This window comes from Calidris pugnax, unplaced genomic scaffold (assembly GCF_001431845.1).
Source record: "Calidris pugnax isolate Ruff unplaced genomic scaffold, ASM143184v1 scaffold42, whole genome shotgun sequence".
NCBI lineage: Eukaryota > Metazoa > Chordata > Aves > Charadriiformes > Scolopacidae > Calidris > Calidris pugnax.
In genome coordinates, this window is record NW_015090920.1 from 10,130,452 (window position 1) to 10,141,430 (window position 10,979).

Here is a 10,979-nt window from a genome sequence, read left to right on the forward strand (position 1 = left end):
AGGAAGTCTTAAAAGCTCAGGTGCAGGCCATCCCTGTGCACTGTAAAGCGAGCCAATGGGGGGGAAAGACCGGCCTGGCTGAACAGAGAGATGGGGTCACAGCTCAGGGGAAAAATTAATTTATGTCAACCTAGACTAGGTTGCTTAAAGCGCCATCCAGCCTGGCCTTGAACACTTCCAGGGACGGGGCATCCATTCTCTGGGCAACCTGTTCCCAAGTCTCACCACCTTTACAGTGAAAAATTTCTTCCTGATATCTAAATCTGCTCTCTTTCAGTTTGAAGACATTACCCTTTGTCCTATCATTATATGCCCTTGTAAAAAGTCCCACTTCAGCCCCCTGTATGTACTGGAAGGCTGCTATAAGGTCTCCCTGGGACCTTCTCTTCTCCAGGCTAACAACCTCAACTCTCTCAGCCTGTCTTCATGTCCCACTTCAGCCCCCTGTATGTACTGGAAGGCTGCTATAAGGTCTCCCTGGGACCTTCTCTTCTCCAGGCTAACAACCTCAACTCTCTCAGCCTGTCTTCATAGGAGAGGTGCTCCTCTCCTATACTGTGCTCCAGCACAGCGTGCTTTGCTTTCTTGAAGGCAAGGCAGCAAGTTTTCTTGGCCTCCTAAAATGAGCTGCCCTGGTGGCAAGAATATAATTTTTCTCACATCTTCTTCTACTCATGTTGGTGAGAAGTTACTCCTATGAGCTGAAATTAACCAGACCAAGTGAAGGAATTAATTACAAGCTGGCTCTGAGCATGCATATTTTTTGAATACATTGTAAATCAAATTTTCATTACTTCAAATTGTGTTGAGAGATGATGTATTCAGTAAAAAATAAAGGAAATATAAAATTCTCCACTAATCGGTGTGTTGTAATGTAATACACACCGCACAACACCTGAAGGGCACCACATATATCACAACACAATGCCCATGTAGGATGCTCAGCTGCATTTTGCAATATTGCCTCTTTGAAGTGTCCTGCTTGTTCATTAGCAGCTGTATCACACTTGAGAAGAGCTAATGATAAAAAGATTTCCTGGCAAGCGGCTTCTTCTGTTAAATGGAGAATGTGATGTGTTTGGCATGTATAATTTAGCTAATTTGTACAAGAAACACATTACTTAATCAGCTGTAGATTTGGTTATTGCATGATAAAGATGGCAATCCATTAATCAATTTATAGACATAAATACATCATTGTTCAAGAAAAAGCCAAGGATTTAAACACCCTTGAATCAATAAATATAATTAAAACAATGGTGTGTTGCAGTCATTTATTTGATTGTCCTACAGCTGTCTGACGCATGGTGAGATTACTGAAGCATGGAGCCAAACAGCCAACACTACATTTAGTTTCGTTTATTGAAATAATGAAAGGGTATTAATGATAAAGTACAAAAGTGTGTAATAGAAAGTAATGTACTGTGAAATAAAATTATGTTTGGAAATCAAGAGGAATGCAATAAAAGTTAAAGCCTTAAATATATTTGGAAACCGCTTTGTGTTGTTTGAATAGAAGAATGGCTTTGATATACAGGCTATGAAAAATTATAGGAATGCGTTATAGACATATGAGTCAGATGAAATCAACTTACTCTGTGAAAAAGCAGATACTGTCCTTAGGTTTTTCTTGCAGTCCTAGAATTGGAAAAAAGGGATGGAAATGCCCCCATGCGAGATACTTACTGACTCAGGGTAGCATTTTCATTTACTCAGTTCTTATATTCTATATTTTAGGAAACCCATGTCAGTCATTTTTTGCTGAACCCTAGTCAGGGAACACACAGAGAAATATCTGTAATGGCTGTGATTCCAGGATGAGAATGCTCAAGGACTACCATTTACAAAAAATTCCTGAAATGAATGCACGTCACGTGCTTCTAAATTAAACATGAACACTTATCACAAGTGAACAAATGATTTCTCTTTCAAATAAGAGAAATAAGGTGTTTCTTGAATCGTGCTTGCTTAAAACTAATAGAAATGTAACAATACTAAATTATTAGCTGATAAGACAACGGGTGCTTGTTTAATGACAGTACAGTAAGAAGATGCTTTCTTTCTACCATTTCATGTTTTGGCAAAATGGTAGATAAATTCCAACTACACTGTTGAATATGCTGCATGTTCTAATAAACTATTGCCAAGTTTGTACGTACAAGCTGAGCCTATTTATATCCTTTTTGTAGTACAGGGCTAGGGAGATTCTAAAACAGGTGCTTAAAACCACTTCCTCTTTCTGAATCTCAAAATACTGAATACTTGAGCACCTGTGTTGCTAAAAACTGAATAATTATCTCTTTTGAAAATCAAATAAATGCCTGCTAGTAAGCTTGAAGTACTGTTTATTACTTTTTAGAAATTCAAGTAATATTATTTGCTTTTAAAGATATATGCAGCATTAAATGAAGGTCCATATTTTTAAAAGCATACTTCTCTAGAATCAGTCTCTTGATTTCATGCCCAAATCCAAGCATTTTAGACAAGTTTAAACTTAATTTTTCAAAATATTTTGAAAAATTCATCCCAGTGATAGAATATGATTTTAAGAAATAAGAATAAATCCACAAAACTCTTCCCACCTTCAGAGAAATAACTCCCATAAAAATTGCATTTGCCTCTATTTTCAGTGCAGTTGTGGTATTGATGGTAGTAATTATAATGCACTCATTGGAATATGACAAAGGTGTTAAAAAAGCTACAAACATATCACGTATGGCAGTTGCCTGGAGACTGTGCAGATACAGCACTGTTGTATTTTCCAGGGCTTGTATTGTTCTTCCCTCAAAATTACTGCTTGGCTTTGAATTTGGTGGAGTTTATAAGTGAGGAAAATGACATCTGATTTCTACAAAACATCCTAACAAAGATACAGTATGCATAAGCATCATTTGCAGTCTTCATGTATGCAGCACTTAAAACTTGTAAATATTTCAAGTAAGAGAAGCATGAAAGATTGTATATTCAGTGGTCATATTAACTTCAACAAGAAGAATATGTCTTTGGATGGATCTTTCTAAAAGGCTGCAGGTGAAGTTATGTTTATTAGCTCTGAATACAATTATTTGCATTTCAAAAGACTTTTATATTTTCTTTACCATATTTCTTTTCTGAGCCACCTTCTAGTGATGAGGAACGAACAAGAGATTAAGTCATTGGCCTGGACTTGGGAGACCTCAGCAGTACTCTATGAATGCTTCCTGCATAACGTTGGAAATATTCTTTTCTCTGGCTGTTTTTCAGATCATTTGCTATGAAGTCAACTTGTGTCATGACAACCATGTTCTCCAAAGTCAAAGGAGCGAGAAGAGATCTAAACCATCTATTATCTAAGAACACCTGGCAACCTATGCGGTCAATAGACTGTCGTCGTTCATGGTGAGTCATGCACTAATTTGTATGACAATATCAATTTTTCTAACAGGGGGAACAACAGTCAGGTCTTACGAAGATTATTTAAGGAGGAAATTGAATAAGGCCATAGTGGCATTAGAACATTATGAGTTAGAACAGAGGCAATACATTTTCTGTGCGCTAGTCATGAAAAGAGGTAGTATAGATGGAGCAAACATTATGAAATGAATCCAGAAATATAAAATAATGAGCTGTGTTTGCTTTGATCTCGCTGGGGCATTTAACCATCAAAGGTTTCTAGGCACCAAAGAAACCTAAAATATTTACATCATCATCTCCTGAGGCTTTTTCCACTAGAAAAGCACACTGGGAATAAGGCACACATCTTTCTGTGTAGCTTTCATGAGGGCCGTAATTATGAATCTGTGTTGGAAGCAGCCGCTTTTGTATGGCACAGTGGGGAGCTATAGGCTCCTTTGGTGTAGGGGCTGTTTACACCTTGAAAGTAACATGTTTCTGATTCTGCCAGTACCGAAGTTGGGTATTTAAAAAGTCAATAATTTCTTTCAGAAGAAAGAAAAAATAAGCACAAAAAGACCTTCACTCTTCACATTTACATAACTTTTTGTTTTGTTCTGCTGGTTTTGTTAGAGTGAAAACAAACATAAACAGTGATGTCTGTTCTCTAAAGAACTATTAATCTGAAATAAAACTAGAAGCAGCAAACAGCAGCAACCAGCAAAGGGAAACAAAGGAAGTGTGTAGGCTTGGAGAAGAAAAACAGCTTATACTGCACATTAGATGAGTATTATTATGGTTTCTAACTACATTTAATGTAATTTTCCAGAGTTTTATATCAATAAAGAAGGCACATTGACAAAATATTTTAAGTAATACGTATACACTTGAGGTGCTCAGCTGCTGCAGGATAATTACTCAATAAATACTGAAAGAGAACAAAAGATCAAGTAGAAACGCTGAGAAGAGCACTGCAGACTCCAGTCTGAAGGGTTCAGTGGAGCTGTATTCTGTTTGGGTATCTGGTATCTGTTTTCTCACAGGTTTAGATCTACACTACACTAGTCATTGATTTCCAATCTCAAGGCTTTTCAATATTTACAGTAATGCAGCTTCCCAAGCAACATCAACCTTTTCTACTGTCTAACCATGGTCTTTACAGTCCTTTTTCTTTAACAGTCACTAGCCAGGGCTACTGTCACTCCTTGACACTTGGTCATAACTTGCACGTTCCCTTTTCCAAATAGTAATTAAATGACAAATGGGCTAAAAAGCTGATAATACGAAACGACTGCATTGTCTAACTCTGCCCTGCTGACTTTAGCTGTACAGCTTTACTGATTTTTGACGTGAATTGTGTGGCCTCATTCAGCAATGGTATGATAGGTTTAAGTATAACATAACTGAGTTCATGTTTCGATTGTGACATGAATAGCAGGGAAATGGAATATACTGCATGGCTGTGAGCTATAGGCCCGCTTGCTGTCAGTGCCACAATTGATGGCCCCATCAGCAGGATAGCAGTGAGATAGTCTTTAGCAGCTTCTCAGGAAGTCCAATTTAATTAAAAGCTTATCTCTTAATACAACACCAGGCTTCTATATGACAAAGAAGTGTTTTCCACCATGCAAGCTTTCACAGCATCGCACTGAGCAAAATGTTGACTTCTCTCTACAGCACAGTAGAGGAAATTACTGTTTTGCCTTTGTTTTCTGTGCTTCTGCAAGAATGAGGGGTTTGAGAGAGTTTTTGTTTTCTTTCCTACGTGCTTTCTAAGATAACCAGACCATGAAAATCTGAGAAATAACTTGCAATGAGGCTTATTAAACTTGCATAAATCTGATTTTTATGGAGACTGTGCTGTGACTTTAACTTATTGAAAGTAACAGTAAGAAGCTAATGTGCACTTGCAAGCAGATTAGCATGCTCTTGCTGCAGTATGTTTTAGACTTTATGTCCAAGGAAGACTCTGGCACTCAAGTTGCTTAAGTGCTCTGATTGTAGCTTTCATTTTCAAGAAGTAGGAAAATAGCATGCAGAGCTCCTCGGAGCTTCAAAATGTAAGTGTCTAATTATTCACCAGAAGAATAACTAATTTTTTTGGAGGAGGTTAGTGAAAGGAAAACCCAGAGTACTGTATGTTTCCAACAGGTTGTAATGTTAACCATTGAGGGATTTGAGAACTGCCTAAAAGGCAAGGAATCCTTTGAGGCTGCAGTTTGACAATGACAAATTTTAAAGATTGCATGTGGAAAAAAATGGAAACATCTTTCAAATTTATTTAAAAACATTAATTTACCTTTCTGTATTTATGGCTTCTACCTTTAGATAGATCTATTTCCCACAAAGGTCATACATACATCATGAAAGTACTTCATGAATGTACATCATGGTACATTTTACCTGTTTTGTTTGGAGCAATTTCACGTTATATTATGAACAAAGCTTTGAGTAACTGCTATATTAAATGAACAAAAAATTGACCTGGAAAATACCTCGTTCAGTCTAGATCAATCAGTTCTGTAACAGTATTCCTACTAGGTCCAATGCAAAGGTGTGTAGACTAGAGCCTTAGTGACTATTACATAATGCCAAAGTGTACCAAGTATCAAGAGTTTTTTCATATTATTCCCAGGTTTTCTAGGATGTATTTACTGTGTATTGCTACAGAGATCTTTTTATTATTATTATATTTCGTTATCTTCCTTTTGTTTAAGAAGGAATGCAAACTTTTCTCACTTACCTGTGTAGCTAATATATGAATTTAAAATCAAATTACAAGAGAGGGAAGTAATATAGCTCTTATGATATTAAGACTGTACAAAAATACTTCAAAAATATTTTTTAAAAAGCATGTATGGTACTGTTTTGTAAAAGGATACATTTCCATGTAGTAATTGTGCTCACGTTACACACATAACACTAGTGTGGTAAAACTACAGTTCCAAAATATTGTACACAATGAACCACAGTGTTGGTTACCTTATATTGCAAAGCTGAGTAGAGTAGAGAGAAGGGATATGTAGCTCTTCCCCGATTTCCCCATAAATCTACTTGTTTATACACATGGAAATCATGATAGTGACTGTAGCATCCAAACTGATAACCATGTTGGAGGAAGGTACGTTATTCCATGTTTTCTGTCGCCTCTTGAGATCTTTTACTTCTCTTGACCCCAAATAAAACACTGTATTCTTATTATCATGAAAATACGGTTATCAAAGCAGTCATAAAGAGCCTTTCTCTTGAAACTCCATTTGATAGCTTTGAAAATACCACCCCACTTATAGGAGAAAACACCAAGGAAAACAGTCTTGGATTGACTTCCTCTAAAGGAATACTTTAAAAAATAATATTCAGTCTTTAAAACTATTAGGAAAGCTAATCATTTCCAACAGCTGTCAAAGACTTGTTAAACATTACTTGTACTTATTCAAAGGAAAGGCTGACCCAACTCTTCCTGTGAATTATTAACCTGTTCTCATAAGAATTGTCAGATGTGAACAAGAGATGGCTGAGACAGCTCTCAAGCCAAAATTCCAGTTGAGCAAATGAGTTGAAAATATACCACGGCAGATACCAAACACAAGAGACCAAAGTCTCAGTCTAGCCAATGAATTTATGTCAAGAATTGACTTTGCAGTTCCGGGATTTCCTTCAGCAACCCTTTTGTATCACTGCTGTGAGCTGATCCTGCAACTCAACTCTCTGGAAGGGACCTGAAGCAGGGGAGGAAGGAGCAAGCTGACCCCTGCAGAATTGCTTTCCCCATGACAGTGGTGGAGGGAGGGTTTCAGCGTGACTGTATCACCTCCCAGGAAGGAAAGCCTTTCAGAAATGCCCTGCGTAGGAACAGCTTTCTGAAGTCAAGGGGATGTGGTTGCTCTTGGGAGTCTGCAGGAATGAACAGGCTCCTGCTCATCCTGCCAGCTCTGAGGGTGTAGTGAAGAAAATATCATCTGTGTTTTGTAACATGGACTTTCAGTTTCTCAGGGAAAGGGTAGATTTTTACAGTGTTCTTGAGAGCTCAGGGCATGGAAAACAATCACATGAGGAATATTCCTCAGGGAATGGCTCTGCAGAGACATATGTTGTTCTCTTTCTGTGATATGTGTATGTTTTTGAATTTCATCTTCTGATACTGTTATCATTTTTTTCCCAAGAATTTCTCAGTGTGGGATCACACCTACTCTACAGAGAATGTTGTCATTTTAAGAGCTTCTCAGTGTGATTGCCCATCCAGTCTGCAGGTTTCTTGTAGTCAGATTTTATTGTAGTGTGATCTGTTCTTAAGTTTGTCAAATCTTTCCTCAGAGAAGCAGATTACCCTTATTAAATTTCCTTTAATGTTGGTATTTTTTTATGTTTATTTTTTTTTAATTTTAATCTGTTTTTCCATATCACTTATTCTTTATTTCATTTGGATTGTCTTCCACCAATGCTCTGGATCAGTAGTGGGGTATATCTGTGCTCACACTGTAGGTACACACGCACACAGACCTTATACAAGGTATTTAAATTGCTTTTCAACTCTCACTTTTTACCTTCTATATTTATTGTTCAATTTCACTTCAACTTTATTCCCTGTTGATGAGTTCCCTCGGTCACCTCTAATAGACTAAGGCTATGAGCTGCTCTGGAGACCTTTCCTGCATAGTTATGACATGTCCTCTTGGCATCAGGAGCAAGGGATTGTAACCGCATGGGAAAGGATGGGCCATAGAGAGCCATTCAGCATCACACATGCCCTGTGCAACTTAGTAATTTGCCATTCAGGCAGCCCCTGGTGCAACCAGGCAGGAGGGTGGCCAGTAGCTCTGGTACTGTAAGGATTCTCACAAACTCTTTGCATAAATGTATGGCAATGCAATAGTGATTTTGTCAGCCTCTTGGTTTCATGGATCCATAGCCACTCGCTGTCACCTCCACAAGGGCTGTCACTTTCCCTGCGCTAGTTGCCTCCTGGTCTTCCCAGCCAGCTGCCCAAACCATGCACCAAGAGCGTTCCAGGAGTTGTTCAGTGACTATCTGCCAATAGCAGTGCTTTTGTATTCTCAAAACCTGTCAATGGCAACTCCCCATGGCAAGACACAGGACCATCGTGAAGGTGGGAGAATGCTTGTTGTGCTGGTAGGCAGAGCAGACCTCTGGCTCACAAAAACGCTGTCAGTTGTGCCTGTGTGCCACCAAAAATACAGTCATCAATGAAAGAAGGCGGCTTAGATGTGTTTCTCTGGAATTCGTTTCAGAATGAGAATGGTTGTGTTGCTTAATTGTCAACGAGAAAACGGTTCAGATCGTGCTCACAAAAAAGGCATCGCTCAGCTGATCATTCACACTGCAGGAAAGGAAATCATTCCTATTTGCAGTCTCGGGAGATGACTGGGCATGGAGCTCACTCGGTGAGGTCTGGAGTAGAATCTTGAACTATAAATATTAATAATAATGCAAAGTCATAAAATTTCTCAAAGATTCCTCTACATAGGTTTTGTGCATTGCTTAAATTCTGGAAAGCGGTTAATTATATTCAGCAAATTTGTTAGCTGTCAAAGTTTTACATTCAGTATTATTTTGTTAAGTATTTCTATAGAAATACAGATGAACAGTGTTTGATTCTATTAACAAACAAAATATTGGCAAAATCCAGTTCATTAGTGTGCTTATTCCTTATACCTTGCAGGCAAGTGGAGCTTCTGTTCCAGCCCGAGGAGTCTGATGAAATGACTTTCTAATCCTACAACCTATTTCATATTCATGGAGGTGATTTACAAGAAATGAGGGGAGAGTCTGCGTAGAGCTTTAGGAACAGCTCAGATACAAGCTGAAATTTCTGTGCAGTAAGAAACATTTGTAATATCCTAGCATTGATCTTGAAACCTACAAATCCCGATGTGTTTGGATTGTGGGGTTTAATTTGGGCTATTCCAGAGAAAGGACATTAAAAGTTAATCTAGTCAGTGGCTGTTATTTCCCCACTATCGGCCCCGAGCCTAGGTTGACCTTATTTCAGTGCCATTTCTACTAAATATTCTGAGGGCAAAGAGTAGGCTTTTCTTGGAAAATGAGAAGCGGTCTTATCATTATGAAAATATTTGTGGCAGCTTAAAGTACCTGGCACTTTTTGTTACTTACAGCTTAAATTTGTTATGATACAGGTAGTTGCGGAGGATGTAACTAGTGAGAAGTAATGTCTCATCTGGACTCACCTGGAAAGGAGATCTGGTAAACGTGGGAGAACAGAAGCACTCGTGAGTGGCTCTCCATACATAAAAGATATCTAAGTTTATGATCCAGGTATGTTATTGCTGGCTGCAAAGTCAGCGCATTCTGCTTGTTGTTTCCTATGACTCCCAAATTATTTATTGCTGCTTTCCAAAATAGTCACTCATCTAGTATGTATGTATTGCTGACATTTTTTGGTTTAGTTAAACTAAATTATTTTCCCCAAAGAATGTCTGATCTGTGCCTCTGCCTACCTTTTCAGTGCTTACCAGTCTCCAGTATTAAGTCTGTCAAGCCTTATGTTATCTGCAACTCTTCTTCAGTAACCTTTTAGTGTTGTCTTCAAATTAATCAGTAAATATTTAGGATAATTTCAGCACGTAAATTACTCTGTAGAGCATATCACGGTATCGCACTCTCTGGTATCACAGGGGCTTGCCTGCCAGTACATAGTTGTCTGGCACCACTGTAGAAGTTGTGGGGTGTCTGAGACGCCTGCATGGTTACTGGCAGCTACAACATAGAACCTGGTGGAGATCTGCACCCTTGTGGGATGGTGGCCCGTGGGATGTGGGCTGGTGTGAGCCAGGTGTTTGCATTCCTCCCAGAACAACTTGAGAGGAGATCCACTACAGGACATAAATTCTGCTGGTGCATCATGAGACCTATTTGTCTTCATGCAGTCCCTCCACTACCTAATTCTCTGTCTCATATCAACCCCATGAACTCTCCTGTGACTTTGATGAGGCTGAGTGATCCAGATCCATGATAGCAAGTTTTCAGAGGCAGAAGTTTACCTTTCATTGTCACTATATGCCATGGGAATTATTTTTTTGTCCTTTTTTTCTTGTGTCAACTTTAAATATAATAGTTTACTTTATGAAGGCAGTTTGTTTTTTAAAGTGAGTTTCATTATTGTTTTTTCTGTTCCTTGTCTTTTACTGAGCTCTCCTTGCTTACCTCTTACATCTAAATTACATTTACAATAGTTAACATGGAAAGTTTTGCACACTGTGTGATAGTGCGGAATGTAATGATATGATTCAGGTGCAAATTGAGGCTCAAAATGAAGCATAGTGCTCCTAGTGTGTTTAGATAGTTCTATGTCATTATTCAGCCTGGTTGCACTGTCAAAAGTGTCTAAATGTGACTATAGGTAAAAAAAAAGAAAATACATTTAAGGGATCGTAAAAAAAATAGACTGTACAATCAAGAGTCTGTTCATGTGTGCATCTCTGTGTATGCATATGTACACAAAACATCTGTACATTATTATCACAGTTTCTCACTTATGAAACTAAAGTCAAATGAAAATGTATTTTTTCACAATACATGTTACTTACCCTCTCTATGTTACTTGCATGCTGTAGATGGTTTCAGTAGCC